Genomic DNA, 18,394 nt, shown 5'->3' with positions numbered 1-18,394 from the left:
TCCCTGCTGAGCAGAGAGCCTGATGCGGGGCTCGATCCCAAGACCCTTGGATCATGACCTGAGCCGAAGGCAGGGGCTTTAACCCACTGAGCCACCCAGGCACCCCAGGACATGGAATTATTAACCACAATACAAGAAAGAAACTGCAGCACAGAAAAAGAGCCATGAAGTTAGAGGAGGAGGAAGAGAAAGCTTTCAGTCATGGAAGAGCCTTGGGAAGGCATGAGCACAGCAGTTGGAGAGACTGCAATTGAATACTGAATTCTAGTGAATGAGGTCGGCTTGTTATAAGCTCCTTACCCATAAATGGGGAGTAAAAAGATTTATCTTAGTGTGATGGTGAGGGTCAAATAAGATAACCCCTGTACGGAGCCTGTGGAGGCTAGCACCTGGTGTCAAGTTCATGATGATCTAGGATCAATCCCCTGCTTCCTCTGGAGTGTCCCTCAATGGGAGAGCATAAACAATGACCTATAATGGAATTTTATAAGTCATTTAAATAATAGTGAGCAGGACTGTGTAACAGCACAGACAACAGTTGGTGACTGACACCAAGTGAAAAAAGACAGACTTCAAAACTGTCCATGATTACAACTGGGTAAAAATAATTCAAAATCTACACATAATCCATTCTTGGGCTTGGCGGGTGGGAATGAGAATTAACTTACCTAAATCTGCTCCTTTGATCTTTATAATTCCACTTTTTTGTCACCATTTAACTTTTTTTTTTTTTTTTTAGATTTTTATTTATTTGTTATAGAGAGAGAGAGAGAGAGATACAGAGCACAAGCACAGGCAGACAGAGTGGCAGGCTAGAGGCAGAGGGAGAAGCAGGCTCCCCGCCGAGCAAGGAGCCCGATGTGGGACTCGATCCCAGGATGCTGGGATCATGACCTGAGCCGAAGGTAGCCGCTTAACCAACTGAGCCACCCAGGCGTCCCACCATTTAACTTTTTAAAAAAATATTTTATTTATATAACAGAGAGAGAGAGCACACAAGCAGGGAGAGCAGCAGGCCAAGGGAGAAGCCAGCTTCCTTCTGAGCAGGGAGCCCAATGTGGGACTTGATCCCAGGACCCTGGGATCACAACCTGAGCTGAAGGCAGACACCTAGCCAACTGAGCCACCCACGTGTTCCTGTCACCATTTAATTTTGATACCATTTCAAACTTACAGAAAAGCTGCATGATATGAGGAATTTCCAAAACCTTTTGTCCTGATTCACCAATTATTTGCATTTGCATGTGTGCTTTCTCTCCCTCTGCATATATGTGTGTGTATGTGCATTTCTGAAGAATTAAGTCATTCTGGAGCACCTGGTTGGCTCAGTTGGTTAAGTATCTCATCTACCTTCAGCTCAGGTCATGATCCCAGGGTCCTGGGATCGAGCCCAAGATCAGCCTCTCTGCTCAGGGGGGAGCCAGCTTCTCCTTCTTCCTCTGCCTGCCACTCCCCCTGCTTGTGCTCTCTCTGCCAAATAAAGAAATAAAATAAAATCTAAAAAAAAAAAAAAAGAATACAGTCATTCTTTCACCTAATCACAGAATAGATTTCCTACTGTTTTTCAAATAAAAAGGCTGAGAGATGTTACCTTCCTGAGATCCTGGACCACACTCTCACTAGCTTAGGACATAAGACTCTTCTCTGAGATCTTTGGGCTTCTCACATCTGAAAACCTCAGCAAACTCTTGGGTCCATCATGCTGCCAGTGGGCAGAGCCCCCTTCCAGGCAAAGGGTGTGGTGTGTTGTGCCCCCCACTCCAGGTTGTGTGGGGGAGGGGCTGAGATGGCACCACCTAGATGGAACCTCCTGTTTGGGGACTAAAATCCTGAAGGTGTAGGGCCCCAGGATTTTGGGGATGCCGGAAGCGTGTCCACTGGAGCTGAGCTTCCCCGGAAAACAAATGGGCTCTCAAGGGAAAGACACTTAGCTGGCCTGCTGGCTCCCCACTTGGGGCCTGCTGAAAATATTTCTTCAAACCCCTGAGAACTGAGGACCAGTCTACAAGTGCTGGAGCCAGAAGTAGTTCAACAAGTCTGTCCTTGGAATTCCTAGGCTTAAAGCCATGGTAATACAAGGAGTGCTAAGGGGCTGCTTTGTTTGGCGGAATGAATTCTCTGCTGAGGGCCTGGGGCAGGGACTGGAGCAGCAGCCTCAGTGCTGGGAGGATGGAAAGGGTTTCTCATTAGCTTGTGGACAGGGTCTGCACGCCTCGGCAGTTCATAAACTCCCCTGCTGTCACCAGGCTAGCAGTCCTCTCCACTCCTCTCTGTCCTTCTGAGTTACCCGACCTGGGGGTTCCTCTCTCATGCCCAAGGGCAAGTGCAGGTGGAACAGATGGCACCATTCCAGACCTCACAACTGGTCTGGTTCTGGCCTGGAGACCCAGGTCTATACCCAAGCCCCGGGTTACCAGTGGCCTCGACCTTGCTGTTCTCTCCTTCACCGTCAGGTGTCTCTTCCTCCCTAGCTCTGTTACTTGTGACCTCTGTGATTTGGAGGAATTAGCCTCTCTAGGTGGGTCCCCTCATCTGTAAACAAGATAATGACATTGTCTTAGAGACTGTGGGTATAGAAGAACACAACTAATCGGAGCGAGTGTTAGCAATAGCTGGAGCTCACCCATGGGAACAGCTAGAACTTGAACTCTCTTTAATTTGTTCCCTAGAAGTGCCCTGTGCTGAGGGTGGTAAGCTGCTTAGTCAGTATCAATGGCCGAGGCTGATTCCTATTGAAAAATTTATTGCCCAGAGTGCCTGGGTGGCTCAGTCAGTTAGGCATCTGCTTTCTGCTCAGGTCATGATCTCAGGGTCCTGGGATCAAGCCCCATGTGGGGCTCTCTGCTCAGCGGGGGGCCGGCTTCTCCTTTTCCCTCTGCCTGCCGCTGCCTACTTGCGCTCTCTTTCTCCGTCAAACCAATAAATACAACCTTAAATTTTTTTTTTTAATAAAAGGCTATTGACCATTATCACCTATCAGTTTGATAATATGACCTACAGACCACAGGGAGCAGAGTCCTCTCACACACTAGTGGTAGGAGAAAAAATGAAAACAAACTTGTTGTCTGGGAACAATAGTGAGAAATATTCAGCACATTCTCTTTAATTAAGCAGTTCTCGTCGGAGTCCATCAGAAATATTCACAAATGTGCACAAGGTCATATGACAAAAGTACTCATTGTAACACTATTTATAATAGAGATGTATATTGATGCAATCTGAATATCTAAAATTAGGGAACTAGAAAGTGTGGAGTTATGATGCAGCTGTGCTTGGGGTACCATGCAGCTGTAAAAATAATGACAGATCCCAAAGCAATCTACAGATTCAACGCAGTCCCTGTCAAAATTTCAATGGCATTTTTCATGGAAATAAAAAAATCCTGAAATTTGTAGGAACCACAAAAGACCCCAAATAGCCAAAGAAATCTTGAGAAAGAAGAACAGAGCTGGAAGAATCACACTCCCTGATTTTAAACTACATTACAAAGTGATAGTAATCAAAACAGTCTGGTATTGACATAAAAACAGACCCATAGATTAGTGTAACGGAATAGAGAGTCCACAGATAAACCCATGCACATACAAGCAATTAGTTTATGACAAAAGGAAGCAAGAATATGTAATGGGGAAAGCACAGTCTTTTCAATAAATGGTGTTGGGAAAACTGGACAGCAACATGCAGAGGAATGAACCTGGACCACTTTCTTACACTATACACAAAAATCAACTCAAAATAGATTAAAGACTTTAACATAAGATCTAAAATCATACAACTCCTGGAAGAAAACATAGGCAGTAAGCTCTTTGACATCAGTCTTGGCGATGATTTTTTGAATATGACCCTGAATGCAAAAGCAACAACAGCAAAAATAGACAAGAGGGACTACATCAAACTAAAAGGCTTCTGCAGAGCAGAGGAAACCATCCACAAAATGAAAAGGCAACCTACAGAGTGGGAGAAAATATTTGCAAATCATATATCTGATAAGGGGTTAATACCCAAAATAAAGAAAGAAATACAACTTACTAGCAAATAATAAACAATCTGATCATAAAATCAGCAGAGGAACTGAATCAACATTTTTCCAAAACAGACATACAAATGTCCAACAGGTACATGAAAAGTGAGCCCCCAACAGGTGCTTGCTATCACTAATCATCAGGGAAATGCAAATCAAAACCACAGTAAGATATCTTACACCTGTTAGAATGGCTGTCATTCAAAAGACAAGAGATAACAAGTGTGGGAGAGGATGTAGAGCAAAGGGAACCCTCTTGCACTGTTGCGGGGAATGCAAATGGGTGCAGCCACTATGGAAAACAGGACAGAGTTTCCTCAAAAAATTAAAAATAGAACTGCCATATGACCCAACAATTCCATTTCTGGGTATTTATATATCCAGAGGAAACAGAATCACTATCTCCAAAAGTTATCTGCACCATCTATACCCCCATTTTCCTTTTTTTTTTTTTTTAAGATTTTTAAATTTGTCAGAGAGAGAGAGGAAGAGAGAGCGAGCACAGGCAGACAGAATGTCAGGCAGAGACAGAGGGAGAAGGAGCCCGATGTGGGACTCAATCCCAGGATGCTGGGATCATGACCTGAGCTGAAGGCAGCTGTTTAACCAACTGAGCCACCCAGGTATCCCCCATTTTCCTTTTTTTAAAAAAGATTTATTTAGGGGGGCCCGGGTGGCTCAGTTGTTGGGCATCTGCCTTTGTCTCAGGTCATGATCCCAAAGTCCTGGGACTGAGACCCATGTCAGGCTGCCTGCACTGAAGGGAAGCCTTCTTCTCCTCCTCCCACTCCCTCTGCTTGTATTCCCTCTCTCGCTGTCTCTCTGTCAAATAAATAAATAAATAAATCTTTTAAAAAATAAAGATTTATTTATTTATGAGAGAGAGAGAGAGAGACAGAGTGAGTGAGTGTGGCAGGGAGGGCCAGAGGGGGAGAGAGACTGAAGCAGACTCCCCTTTGAGAGCGGACCCTGACTTGGGGTTTGATCTCACGACTTGAGCCAAAATTAAGTCAAACACTTAACTGACTGAGTCACCCAAGCACCCCCACACCACCATTTTCATTGCAATGTTATTTATAATAGCCAAGACAAAGAAACAACCTAAATGTCCATCAACAGGTGAACGGATAAAAAATGGTGATATTTATCTATACAGTGGAATATTATTCAGCCACAAAAAAGAAGGAAATCTTGTCATTTGCAACAACATGAATGGACCTTGAAGATATTACGCTAAGCAAAATAAGCCAGAAAGGAAGACAAAAACTGGATCATCTCACTTATATATGGGATCTAAAATAACAAACTCACAGAAATAGAAAACAGATTGGTGGTTGCCAGAGCCAGTGGGTAGGGAGTGAGGGAAATGGAGAAAGGGGGGTCAAAAGGCACAAACATCCAGTTATAACATAAATAAGTAAGGTACAGCATGGCGACTACAGTTAACAATACTGTGTTATTTATTTGAAAGTTGTTCAGAGAAGAAATCTTTAAAAGTTCTCATCACACACATAAAAAAGTTGTAACAATGTGAAGTGATGGGTGTTAACTAAACATGGTAATCATTTCACAATATATATATCTATATCAAATCATTACACTGTATACTTTAAACATAATACCATGTTATATATCAATTCTATATCAATAAAACTGGAAAAAATAGAATTCTAATCTGGCTCCTGCTTAAAATCCCACAATGACTTTCATGACTCTTGGCATGACCCCCAATGTCCTAGGTGATCAGGGCCTATCTTCTTCAGCCCTGTCTCACCTCCCACATGTTGTCTCTCAAGCCCAACAAATTCCTTTTAGTATCAGCTATCACAAACACGTAGATCAAAAATAATTGTACCAATCTAATACTTTTTACAGATCCACCGTAGAAAGTAAAACTGAAAAATGTTTTAACCCATTGGGGAGGAAGATTCTATGACTTAAATTCATAACCCTGCTTTTGCCTACTTCCCTAGACTTAGGAAATCTGTTCATTGCATCCCACCCAATAATGGTGTTAGAAATAGTTGGAGGTACTGTGATCAATTCCATATTTATCAGAGAAGAAAATGCATTAAAGTGCTAACCGTGCTAAAGTTTTACAATGATGGAAAAAATAATGACAGATCATTATGTATTGACATGGAAAGATTTTATGCTTCTAAGCAAAAAACTACAAATTGCCGAATTATTTTTCAGTGATCTCAAAGTGCCCAGCATAGAGTAGGTCATCAAAGAATACTTACTGAATTGAAAGAATATGATCCCAGTCTGTTTAAAAGAAAAAAATATTATGACCTAACACACTCAGAAATAAGTCCTTATATTTCCATCTGCCTAAAAAACGTTGTTCTAGGGGCGCCTGGGTGGCTCAGTGGGTTAAAGCCTCTGCCGTTGGCTCAGGTCATGATCCCAGGGTGCTGGGATCGAGCCCCGCATCGGGCTCTCTGCTTAGCAGGGAGCCTCCTTCCCTTCCTCTCTCTCTGCCTGCCTCTCTGCCTACTTATGATCTCTGTCTGTCAAATAAATAAATAAAATCTTAAAAAAAAAAAAAAAGTTGTTCTAAGGACAGGGCCACTGTCAACGGTGTTTATCCCTTGGTCTGGGAAGCTTTAACTTTCCTCGGCTCTGGTCTACACAGCCCCCGTGAGGGGAGCGGAGGTCGCAGTGGCCAGCCCGGGCATACACATCACACAACTCACGGGAATCGTTGTTGCTGGAATCTTCCGTTCTGCTCTCTCGGTGGGAAAGAACAGGGAAGCCCAGCCACTCCCAACCACTGCTCAAAGTAACTTCAGGTGAAAAAAGCTCAGGACAAGACAATTATTTAGGATGCTGTTTTATTTATACCTAAGGAGAGACACCAGAGTATGAACCCCCAGGAGCCTGGGTCTTGGGTGGGCCAGACATTGTGGGTGGGTGGCTTTTAAGGTTTGGCGAACATATGCCCTAAGCAGGGGTCATGCTCCAGTAGCTGAATCTGGGTCTCAGGTCTCTATGCTCAAAGTTCAGGGAGAGACAAGGAGCAGGCAGGTCAGCCTGGATGACCATGTGAAATCCCAGTGGCACTAGGGTGAGGTCAGAGGAGCATTTGGGTGTAGGTTAGAGGTCACTAGAGAGCAGGAGGGTTGGTTACAGGGGCCTGAAAAGGCGGGGCGGGCCTTTGGTGGTGGCTTTGAAATATTCAGGAGGAATTTGTCTAAATTTGGAGACATAAGGGAGTTGAGACTTGTAGAAGAAGGGTCACAGTTCATTTCCTATCTGCCAGGATGATGTTTGTCTTAGTCTGCTCAGGCTGCTTTCACAAATTACAACAGGCTGGGCAGCTTAAACAACAGGTATCTCTCCTAGGAGGCTGGGCAGTCTAAGATCAGGTTGTCCATATGGCTGGGGTCTTGGTGAGGGTCCTAGTCCTGCCTTGTGAGTAGTTACCTTCTTGCCGTGTCCTCACCTGGTGGTGGTGGCTAGGGGAAGGTGAGCACATTCTGGTCTCTCTGTCTTCTCACAAAGACATGAATTTGACCATGAGGGTCCTCATCTTCATGACCTCATCCCAGCCCAATTGCCTGGCCAAGGCCCCACCTCCAAATACCATCCCATCATGGGATTAGGGCTTCCATACATGAATTTGAAGGGGCACACAAACAGCCAGTCCACAAGAAGGGTTGTGTGAGTGCAGGGCAGCTGTCCTGCCTGCTTACAAACTCCAGGCCAAAGCAAAAAGCATGCTGGGGCCACAGGTAAGGGTGAAGAGATAGAGGTCAACTCCAATTCCATCCGGGCACTCAGAGGCAAGGCAGAGCCTAAGGGTTTCCCTACCATGCTCCATGGGATCAAAGCCCTTCAGAAGGTGAGGCCTAGAGGTAACCATTAGCAAGGCAAGACCTTGGCAGGGGACAGCCAGAGGGACCTCTCAGGACTTTAGGTCAGGATTGTAAGGGGGCTGGAAATCTGGAAGCCTGGGGCGGGGGGTAGATCTCAGACTTAACAAGCCAAGACTTAACTTGTAAAGCCCATCAAAACTCTACTTGCGGGCACCTGGGTGGCTCAGTTGGTTAAGCAGCTGCCTTTGGCTCAGGTCATGATCCCAGCGTCCTGGGATGGAGTCCCACATGGGGCTCCTTACTCGGCAGGGAGCCTGCTTCTCCCTCTGCCTCTGCCTGCCATTCTGCCTGCCTGTGCTTGCTCTCTCTCCCTCTCTCTCTCTGATAAATAAATAAAATCTTTTAAAAAAAATTAAAGAAAAACCTCTACTTGCACATATGTTATCGCATTAGATTCTTAGAACAATACAGAGAGAGCCATTTACTAATTTATTGATTATAAATCCTTATGGTCTTTTTAAGTTTTTAATGAAAACCCATTTCTTTTTTTTTTTTTTTAAAGATTTTATTTATTTATCAGAGAGAGAGAGGGGGAGAGAGTGAGCACAGGCAGACAGAATGGCAGGCAGAGGCAGAGGGAGAAGCAGGCTCCCTGCTGAGCAAGGAGCCCGACGTGGGACTCGATCCCAGGACGCTGGGATCATGACCTGAGCCGAAGGCAGCTGCTTAACCAACTGAGCCACCCAGGCATCCCTGAAAACCCATTTCTAATATTCATTATGTATATGTGCTGCCGAAGCGAGCACATTCATTATGATAATCAGTGAAGTGCCTGAGACAGAGAAGTTACAGAGATGCCTGAAGCTCTTGTAATAGCCACCTCTTGAGTGTGGACTTATTTATTTTTTCTTTTAAAGATTTTATTTATTTATTTGACAGGCAGAGATCACAAGGAGGCAGAGAGGCAGGCAGAGGGGAGGAGGAAGCAGGCTCCCTGCTGAGCAGAGAGCCAGATGGGGGGCTCAATCCCAGGACCCTGGGATAATGATCTGAGCTAAAGGCAGAGGCTTTAACCCACTGAGCCACCAAGGCACCCCTGTTTCTTTAAATTATTAACTTATCTTTAATTTGTATTGACTGTGTTGCAATTTATTTACCTATTCTCCAGTCAACGGATATTGTGTTGTTTCTGATTTTTTTTTAAGATTCTATTTATTTATTTGACAGAGAGACAGTGAGAGAAGGAACACAAGCAGGGGGAGTGGGATAGGGAGAAGTAGGCATCCTGCTAAGTGGGAGCCTGACGTGGGGCTTGATCCCAGGACCCTGGGATCAAGACCCAAGCTGAAGGCAGATGTTTAATGACTGAGTGCCCCTGGGTTGTTTCTGATTTTTGCTTATTACAAATAAAACTGCTATAAACAACATTCAAGCACAAATCTTTCTGTGGATATATATTTTCCTTTTTCTTGGGTAAATAGCACAGAGTGGAATTTCTGTTATGTTATGTATGCTGACTTTATAAAGAACTACAGATCTGGGGAGGCTGGCTGGCTCAGTCGGAGGAACACGAGATTCTTGATCTCCAAGTTGTGAGTTCGAGCCCCCTGCTGAGTGTAGAGATTACTTAAAATCTTTAAAAAAAATTTTTTTTAACATTTTATTTACTTGAAAGAGAAAGCAAAGAGAGAGAGGGAGAGAAAGAGCACAAGCAGGGGAAAGGGGCAGAGGAAGAGGGAGAAGCAGATTCCTTGCTGACATGGGACTCGATTCCACAAGCCCAGGACCTTGACCTGAGCTGAAGGCAGACATTTAACTAACTGAGCCACCTAGGCACCCCTACTTAAAATCTTTTTAGGAAGGAAGGCAGGCAGGCAGGCTAATCTGTTTTCCAAAGCAGTTGTGCCATTTAATACTACTACCAGCAGTGAAAGAGAGTTTATTTGCTTCATATCTTCACCAGTACCTGTTATTGTCAGTCTTTGAAGTTTTAGCCATGCTGGTGGGTGTGTATCTTATCATGGTCTTTTTTTTTTTTTTTTTAAGATTTTATTTATTTATTTGACAGAGAGAGTGAGAGAGCACAAGCCAGGGGAACAGCAGAGGGAGAGGGAGAAGCAGGCTCCCCATTAAGCAGGAAGACCAATGTGGGGCTCAATCCCAGGACCCCAGGTTTACGACCTGAGCTGAAGGCAGATGCTTAACCATCTGAGCCATGCAGGTGCTCCTATCACTGTCTATCATATTAATTTGCATGTTTGCTAATGGCTAATGATATTGGGCATATCTACATTTGTTTACTAGCCATTTTTATTTATCTTCTTTTTTAAAGATTTCATTTATTTCTTTGCAAGAGAGAGCGAAAAATAGAGCTTGCATGAGCCGGGGAGGGGGGCACAAGGGAGGGGCAGAAGGAGAGGGACATGCAGATTCCCTGCTGAGTGGGGGACCCAACATGGGTGACCCTAAAAGCCTGGGATTATGACCTGAGATAAAGTCAAATGCTTAACTGATTGAGCCACCCAGGTATCCCTATATATCTTCTTTAATGAAGTATCTGTTCAAATCTTGTCTTTTTTTTTTTTAATTTTTATTTATTTATCAGAGAGAGAAGGTGCGCACACACAAGCAAGCAGAGTGGCAGGCAGAGGCAGAGAGAGAAAAAGGCTCCCCGCTGAGCAAGTAGCCTGATGTGGGACTCAATCCCAGGACCCTGGGATCAGGACCTGAGCTGAAGGCAGCGGCTTAACCCACTGAGCCACCCAGGCATCCCCTTTTGTCTATTTTTAAAAAAGATTTTATTTATTTGACAGAGATCACAAGTAGGTGGAGAGGAAGGCAGAGAGAAAGGGGGAAGCAGGCTCCCCGCTGAGGCCAGGACTCTGAGATCATGACCCAAACCGAAGGTGAGGCTTAACCCACTGAGCCACCCAGGTGGCCTCTTTTGTCTATTTGTATACTATATTTAAAAAAATTCACCCAGTAATTTTTTACTGAAGTGATTGAAGTAATCATGGCTGTTTCCTTTTTTTACAAGTAAGGAAAGTAAGTTCCGAGGAGAAGCCTTACCCAAGCTTTCTTAAAGAAGAAAACCAGCATTTGTGGTAGCAATCCCAAGTTCTTCTTCCCAACTGTTCTGCACAGGGAGGGTCTGATATCCTCAAGCTATGCCAAGTGACACCCATATACTTAGGAGGCTTTACTCAAGGTACCTAAATATTTGAAACTGATCTAGAACCAACTGATATTTTAGCTTCCTGCCTAGTAAAAATAAAATAAAAATCAGACATTCACTTAATTAATAGATGACACCCTACGTTCATGGATGAAAAGACTTAATATGGTTAAGATGCCAATGCTCCTCAAATCAATCTATAGATTCAACATAACCAACATCAAAATCCCAGCTGAATTTTTTTAATAGAGATTGAAAGGCTGATTCTGAGATTCATATGGAAATTCTGGGGTCCCAGTGTTGCCAAAACAATCTTGAAAAATAACAAAGTTGGAGGACTCATGCTTTATGATTTCAAAACCTACTATAAAATTCATAGTAATCAAGACAGAGTGGTGCTGGTATAAGGATAGACATCGAGTAATAGATAGAATTAAGAATCCAGAAGTAGGGGCACCTGGGTAGCTCAGTGGGTTAAAGCCTCTGCCTTCGGCTCAGGTCATGATCCCAGGATCTTGGGATTGAGCCCCTCATCAGGCTCTCTGCTCAGCAGGGAGCCTGCTTCCCCCCCCCCCTCTCTCTTACTGCCTCTCTGCCTACTTGTGTTCTCTGTCAAATAAATAAATAAAATCTTAAAAAAAAAAAAAAGAATCCAGAAGTAAACCTTTACATTTATAATCAGTTGATTTTCGGCAAGGGTGCCAAGACAACTCACTAAGGAAAGAACAACCTTTTCAACAAATGTCACTGGGACAACTGGGTTACAAAGGATGAAGTGGACTCCCACCTCACACCTTAAACACTATATATTTCTTGTAAGAAATACAGGAAGAAATCTCTGACCTTTTTGTGGACAAAACACAGAAGAACAGAAGAACACAGAAGATAAACTGAACTTCATCAAAATTAAAAACTTTTGCACTTTGGGATCCTGGAGTCCTGGGTTGGAGCCCTGCATCGGGCTCCCTGCTCAGTGGGGAGTCTGCTTCTCCAGCTCCTTCTATTGCTCTACTCCGTCTCTCTGTTAAATAAATAAATAAAATCTTAAAAAAAAAAAAAAAGCCTAAAACTTAAAAAAAGAAAAACAGCACTATCAGGAAAGTAAAAAGACAGTCTAGAGAATGAGATAAAATCATTGTATATCAGAAGTCTGATAAGTGGCTTGTATCTAATATATATAAAGAACTCTTACATTCCAGTATTAAAATGACAAATAATCCAACTAAAGAATAAGCTAAGGATCTGAACAGGCGTTTCACCAAAGATATGCAAATGGCCCCTAGCCATCACAGAAATGCAAATCAAACCACAATGAAATACCACTTCACCCTAGTAGAATGACTATGAACAAAAAGACAGATAACAACAAGTGCTTGGCTTAATAGCCAAAAGGTGTAAACAACCCAAATATTCATCAATTAACAGTCAAGTAAAATTTCATACTATGGAATATTATTTGGCAATAAAAAGGACTTAATTACTGGTTATGTGACTACATGGATGAATCTTTTTTTTTTTTTTTAAAGAACTTTATTTATTTATTTGACAGAGAGAGAGAGAGAGAGCACAAGTAAGGGAAGCAGCAAAGGGAGAGGGAGAAGTAGACTCCCCATTGAGTAAGGAGCCTGATGCAGGGATTGATCCCAGGACCCAGAGATCATGATCTGAGCCAAAGGCAGATACTTAACTGACTGAGCCACCAAGGTGCCCCAACATGGATGAATCTTGAAAACATAATGTCAAGTCAGTCACTAAAGAACATATGTTATATGATTCCATTTATATGAAATGTCTGGAGCAGGTAAAATTATAGAGACAGCAGATTAGCGCTTGCTGAGATCTTGGGGAGGGAATGTGGGGGAAATGGGGACTGAGTGGTAATGGAGACAGCAGTATAATGAGTGCTAAAATTGATTGTGATGGTTGCAGAACTCCGTGAAGGTACTAAAAACATTCATTTTTATACTTTAAGCCACTAGATGAATTATAAAAAAACATTGTGCAAATGTCCACTTTTATAAATTATTAGACACTTTCTTAATTGGGAAACAATTTTATAAATACAGCTACATTACTGTTTTGTAGATAAAGCACTTTTTTTTTTTAGAAGCCCACAGAGCACAACACAAAAGGATACCATTATTCAATACACTTCATATTGGTTAAGTTATTTGCTGAAATTATATCTCTATGGTGCATTGATCCTGCTTCAAAGGAAGATATAGCAAGAATTTCCAATATGATGATGAACAATGTGTGGACTGAAAAGCAGAAGAAAATACCGATAGAATTGGATATGAAGTAAATATTATGTTTTCTTCAACGTTCTATCCATATTGTTTTGAAATAAAAGAACATGTTCTAAATATTAACACACACTCACATGAACAAGAAAAGTGACACAATCCGTAAAACATGCAGAATACATCCTTAACACATTCCCGATCTCTCTCTCTCTCAATCTGGCGGCTCTGCCACATCCAGAAACAACTAGACAACTGTTTGCGGTGGAAGGCTTCTCCGCCCAGTATCCCCAAGGAAAGGAACGTTTCCCACCTGCCATCTTCAGGGCTGGCACTGTTTGCACACCTAACCTAGGTTCAGAGAGGGTAGGAGCCCCTGTATACACCAGGATGTCTTCCCCCACCCCCCAGGGAGTGCTTCTGTGTTTTCATGGTAAGAGGGGAATGGAGGTGGGGGGTGGCAGAAGACACTTTGTGGGCCCCCCTTTCCCAGGACCCCTCAGCGAGCAGCACTGCCACCTTGTGGCCGGGGACGGTACCACATCTGGTTGAGGCCCCGAGGACCCCCAGTAGGGCTCGGTCATACTAGGCAGAAGAAAACATTCCGGTAATTCAGTAACGTTCTTTCAAACATCATTTTTATTGTCCTTTCTTAATATAGAAGTAACTCATGCTCGCTCAATAAATTTTAGAAAGTTGAAATAAGAGAAAATAAAAACTGTCAGCCCAACCAGGAAAGATAACAAAGGTTGGGCACTTGGACGTATATTTTCCTAGTCTTTTTTTTTTTTTTAAACAAAAGTAGGATTAGACAGTACATACTATTTTTTCCATAAGCTAATATACTGTGCCAGTATCCTTCCACTTGTTAAACATTGTTCTGCAATTTTTTTTTTAATTAAGGAAAAATAATGGGCTCCTATACACAAGTCATCCAGCCTCAACAATTGTCAGCACCTGGTTGATCTCACAACATTTTCAATGCCCATGCCATATTCCTTTCTTTAGGTGGTTGGGCCATAGTTTATTTAACCAGCAATAAAGAGTTGCGCATTTAAATTATATGCAATTTCTTCACTAACGTATTGTTACACTGGGATGACTGAATCTGTTGCTGAATCTTTACAGAAGTGCATGGTTATTTTCTTGGATAAATACTCAAGTTAAAACTGATATGAACTTTGTAGGATGTCTCATATATTATCCAGATACTTTCCAGTTAGGCTGAATTAGGAGCCTTTTGAAATATAAAAAAAATGGAGAAACTTCTCCACATGTAACAGTGAGGAAAAACTAGTAGAGAAAACTTACAATAATAAAAAAATACTGTAAATTCAGCAACACTTCATTTTTTTTTAAGACTTATTTTGTTTTAGAGAGAAAGCATGAGCGGGGCGAGGGGCAGAGGGAGAGGGAAACAAGCAGACTCCCTACTGGGTGTGGAACCCTATGCAGTGCTCAATCCCAGAAGCCTGAGATCATGACCTGAGCCGAAATCAAGAGTCAGATGCTCAACCCAATGAGCCACCTGGGCACACCATAAATTCAGGAACAGTTTAAAGGGAGTTTTATTTTTATTAATCACAATTACAACTATATATTTTTCCTTCCAATCTTTGATTTTCAAAAATCCAATATCACAGAGAAGTTTAAAAGAATAGTACTATGAGGGTGCCTGGGTGGCTCAGTGGGTTAAAGCCTCTGCCTTCGGCTCAGGTCATGATCTCAGGGTTCTAGGATCAAGTCCCAGATCGAGTCCCACATCAAGCTCTCTGCTCAGCAGAGAGCTTGCTTCCCCCCCTCCCCCGCCCCCTTCCTGCCTCTCTGCCTACTTGTGATCTCTGTCTATCAAAATAAAAAAAATAGTACTATGAGCATCCCTACTCTCTCTCAAACTTTAACAATTTTGAACATTTTGCAACTTTGCTCTTTCTCTCTCTCTCTCTATATATATGCATGAGTTTCTGCTGAACCTTTTTTTAAGGTTTCACTTATTTATTTTAAAGATTTTATTTATTCATTTGAGGGAGAGAGACAGAGGACGAACTGTGGGTGGAGAGAAAGCATGAGCTGGGGAGAGGCAGAGGGAGAAGCAGAAGCAGAACCTCCTCCCCCTCCCACTGAGCAGGAAGACCTCTGTAAAGTTTTATCCCAGGACCAGGAGGTCACATGATCTGAGCTGAAGGCAGACACTTAACCATCTGAGCCACCCAGGTGCCCCTTTAAGTTTTATTTATTTAAGGGGCACCTGGGTGGCTCAGTTGGTTAAGCGATTGCCTTTGGCTCAGGTCATGATCCTGGAGTCCCCAGATCGAGTCCCACATCAGGCTCCCTGCTCTGCAGGGAGTCAGCTTCTCCCACTGACTTCTCTCCTCTCATGCTCTCTCTTTCTCAAATAAATAAATAAAATCGTTTAAAAAATACTTCTTTAAGTTTTATTTATTTAAGCAATCTCTACACCCAACGCGGGGTCTGAACTCACAACACTGAGATCAAGAGTTGCATGTTCTTCCAACTGAGCCATCCGGTGTCCCTTGCTGAACCTTTTGAAAGTAAACTGCAATCATCATGCCCCTTTACCCTTAAACACATTAGCATACATCTCCTAAAATAAAGGTATTCCCTTACATAACTATAAAACCAACAATAATTCCATAGTATCATCTAATATTAGTCTATATGAAGATTTCCCCAATTGTCCCTAATTACAGTATTTTTAAAAAAAAATCAGGTACGATCCAAGCTCATGAATTGTTGCATTGTTTAATCCAGATTAGTCTCTTCTTTCTTTTTCCAAGACATTGTCCTTTTGAAGATTGCGGGCCAGCTTTCTTTTTTTTTTTAAGGTTTTATTTATTTTTTTATGAGACAAAGAGAGAGAAAGAGCACAAGCAGGTGGAGCAGTAGACAGAGTGCAAGGGAGAAGGAGGCTCCCCACTGAGCAGAGAGCCCAATGTGGGACTTGATCCCACGACCCAGGGACCACGACCTAAGGAAGACACTTAACCAACTGAGCCACCCAGGCGCCCCAGGCCAGCTTTCTTACAGAATGTTCTACATTCTGGATGTAGTGATTACTTCCTCATTGTGTTGTTCAGCCTGTTCCTCTGTCCCCTGTGTTTTCAGCAAATCTGAAGTTAGGTTCAGAGACCTTCTATAAAAGAGGTGTGCCATACTTGATCATATTATTTATTGGTCCTGCTTGTAAACCATTCTTTCCTCTGAGGTACATGGCCTATATAGTACTCAAGTATTTGTTAGATAAAGAATTTGCTTGCATCCTTGTGCAGTGATTTTTAAGAGCCAGTGTATGGATCACTGTTGATTTCTTGTTTTGTTTGTTTTTAATATTTTAAAAAATTTATTTATTTGACAGAGAGAGAGAGAGACAGACAGAAAAAGAGCATAAGCAGGGGGAGCAGCAGAGGGAGAGGGAGAAGCAGGCTTTCCCCTGAGCAGGAAGCCCGACATAGGGCTTGATCCCAGGACCTGAGCTGAAGGCAGATGCTTAACTGAGCCACACAGGTGCCCCGATCACTGCCAATTTGAAGATATTTTCAACAGACATGAGCAAACGAGGAAAACAGGGACTATGGAATGAGTTTTCCAAAAAGCCAATTTTATTTCATTTCAAAGACTTGTTAATTCACCTGACAAATTACTTACCAATTCCAAAGGGAAAAATAGTAATTTAACAGTGGAGAAACACAGTCACCACCATTCTCACCAAGTGATCAAAATTAACATTTCTCAAAATAGGACAAACCAATGTCATGTGCCTCTTGATGTGATATACTGAGAAAGGACACATCACTTCTGTGGTATTCTTGGCAAAAATGCACTGCCTGAATAAGATCATGAGGAAACATCAGTCAAACTCCAACTGAGGGATATTCTACATAATAACTGGCCTGTACTTAAAATTTTAAAAAGTCAATGTCATAAAAGACAAAGAAAAACTGAGGAATTGTTCCAGATTGAAGGAGACTAAAAAGACATGACAGCTAAATGCAGAATGTGATCCTAGACAGGATCCTGGACCAGAGAAAACAATAGCTCTTAGGAGGCGGAGGAGGAGGAGAAGGAAGAAGAGAAAGAAGGGGGAGGGGGAGAGGAATGGAGAAGTAGAGAAGAGGGAAGAGGAGGAAAGGAGGGAGCAGGGGAGGAGGAGGAGGGAGCTGCTGCAGCAGGGGGAGGGGGACATTATTGGGACACCTGACAAAATCTGAAGAAGGTACATAGATTCAATAATAGTACTGTATCAAAGATATTAAATTTCCTGATTTTGACAATAGTACTGTAGTGTTTCAGGTTAAGAGAAGCCATATGTGGGCGCCTGGGTGGCTCAGTGGGTTAAAGCTTCTACTTTTGGCTTAGGTCATGATCCCAGGGTCCCGAAATGGAGCCCCACATTGGGCTCTCTGCTTAGCAGGGAGCCTGCTTCCTCCTCTCTCTGCCTGCCTCTCTGCCTACTTGTGATCTCTGTCAAAAAAAAAAAAAGAGATGCCATATGTGCAACTTACTTTTAAATAGTTTAGGTAATAAATTTATTTGTATAGAGACTACTTTCTCTCTCTCTCTCTCTCTGTGTGTGTGTGTGTGTGTGTGTAGAGAGAGAGACACAGAGAGAATAAACCAAATACGGCAAAATGTTAGTACTTTGGAAATATGAGGGAAGGGCATATAGGAGTTCATTGTACTATTCCTGCAATGTTTTTATGTTTGCAAACATTTCAAAACAAAAGCTTTTTAAAAAGCAAAATCTGTTTGTAATTTATCACTGTCATTCCCATATTATTAGAATTAAATTTCGTTTATAAATGAAATGATGTTGATAGTAGATGGTACTTACTGTCAGTGAGCTTCTTGGCAAAGTCAAAAGTTAGCCAGCCCCTGGTGGGACTCTACTCCAGTCCTTTTTCCCAGTGCAAAAAATCTGGAAATAGGAGAGGCACTGTTTTAGTGTGTTTTCCTGAAAGGATGGACTCCTGTCTTCATCCAGAGACAGGACAGTGTGTCCTTACTATTAGGCCAAGAACAGCTTTGTGGTGGCCTTATGGGGCATGAAGGACCTGCATCCCCATATCTTCTTGGGCACCCATCTATATAGCATACAACGTGAGTGCCCCTGGAA

The 18,394-nt window shown here is 42.6% G+C and overlaps 1 long non-coding RNA gene across 1 annotated transcript in view; it reads right to left on the bottom strand.

The window, feature by feature from the left end:
• LOC106005626 overlaps window positions 1–18,192 on the bottom strand; it is a 41,079-nt gene extending 22,887 nt beyond the window's left edge. The window contains exon 1 of the long non-coding RNA XR_006602850.1: window positions 18,113–18,192. This is a non-coding gene — a long non-coding RNA (uncharacterized LOC106005626). The remainder of the gene's footprint in view (window positions 1–18,112) is intronic.
• Window positions 18,193–18,394: the final 202 nt, after the last annotated feature.

This window comes from Mustela putorius, unplaced genomic scaffold (assembly GCF_011764305.1).
Source record: "Mustela putorius furo isolate JIRA1106 unplaced genomic scaffold, ASM1176430v1.1 tig00003898_pilon_pilon_pilon, whole genome shotgun sequence".
In the NCBI taxonomy this organism is placed as follows: domain Eukaryota; kingdom Metazoa; phylum Chordata; class Mammalia; order Carnivora; family Mustelidae; genus Mustela; species Mustela putorius.
This window is presented reverse-complemented; position numbering and strand designations above follow the sequence as displayed.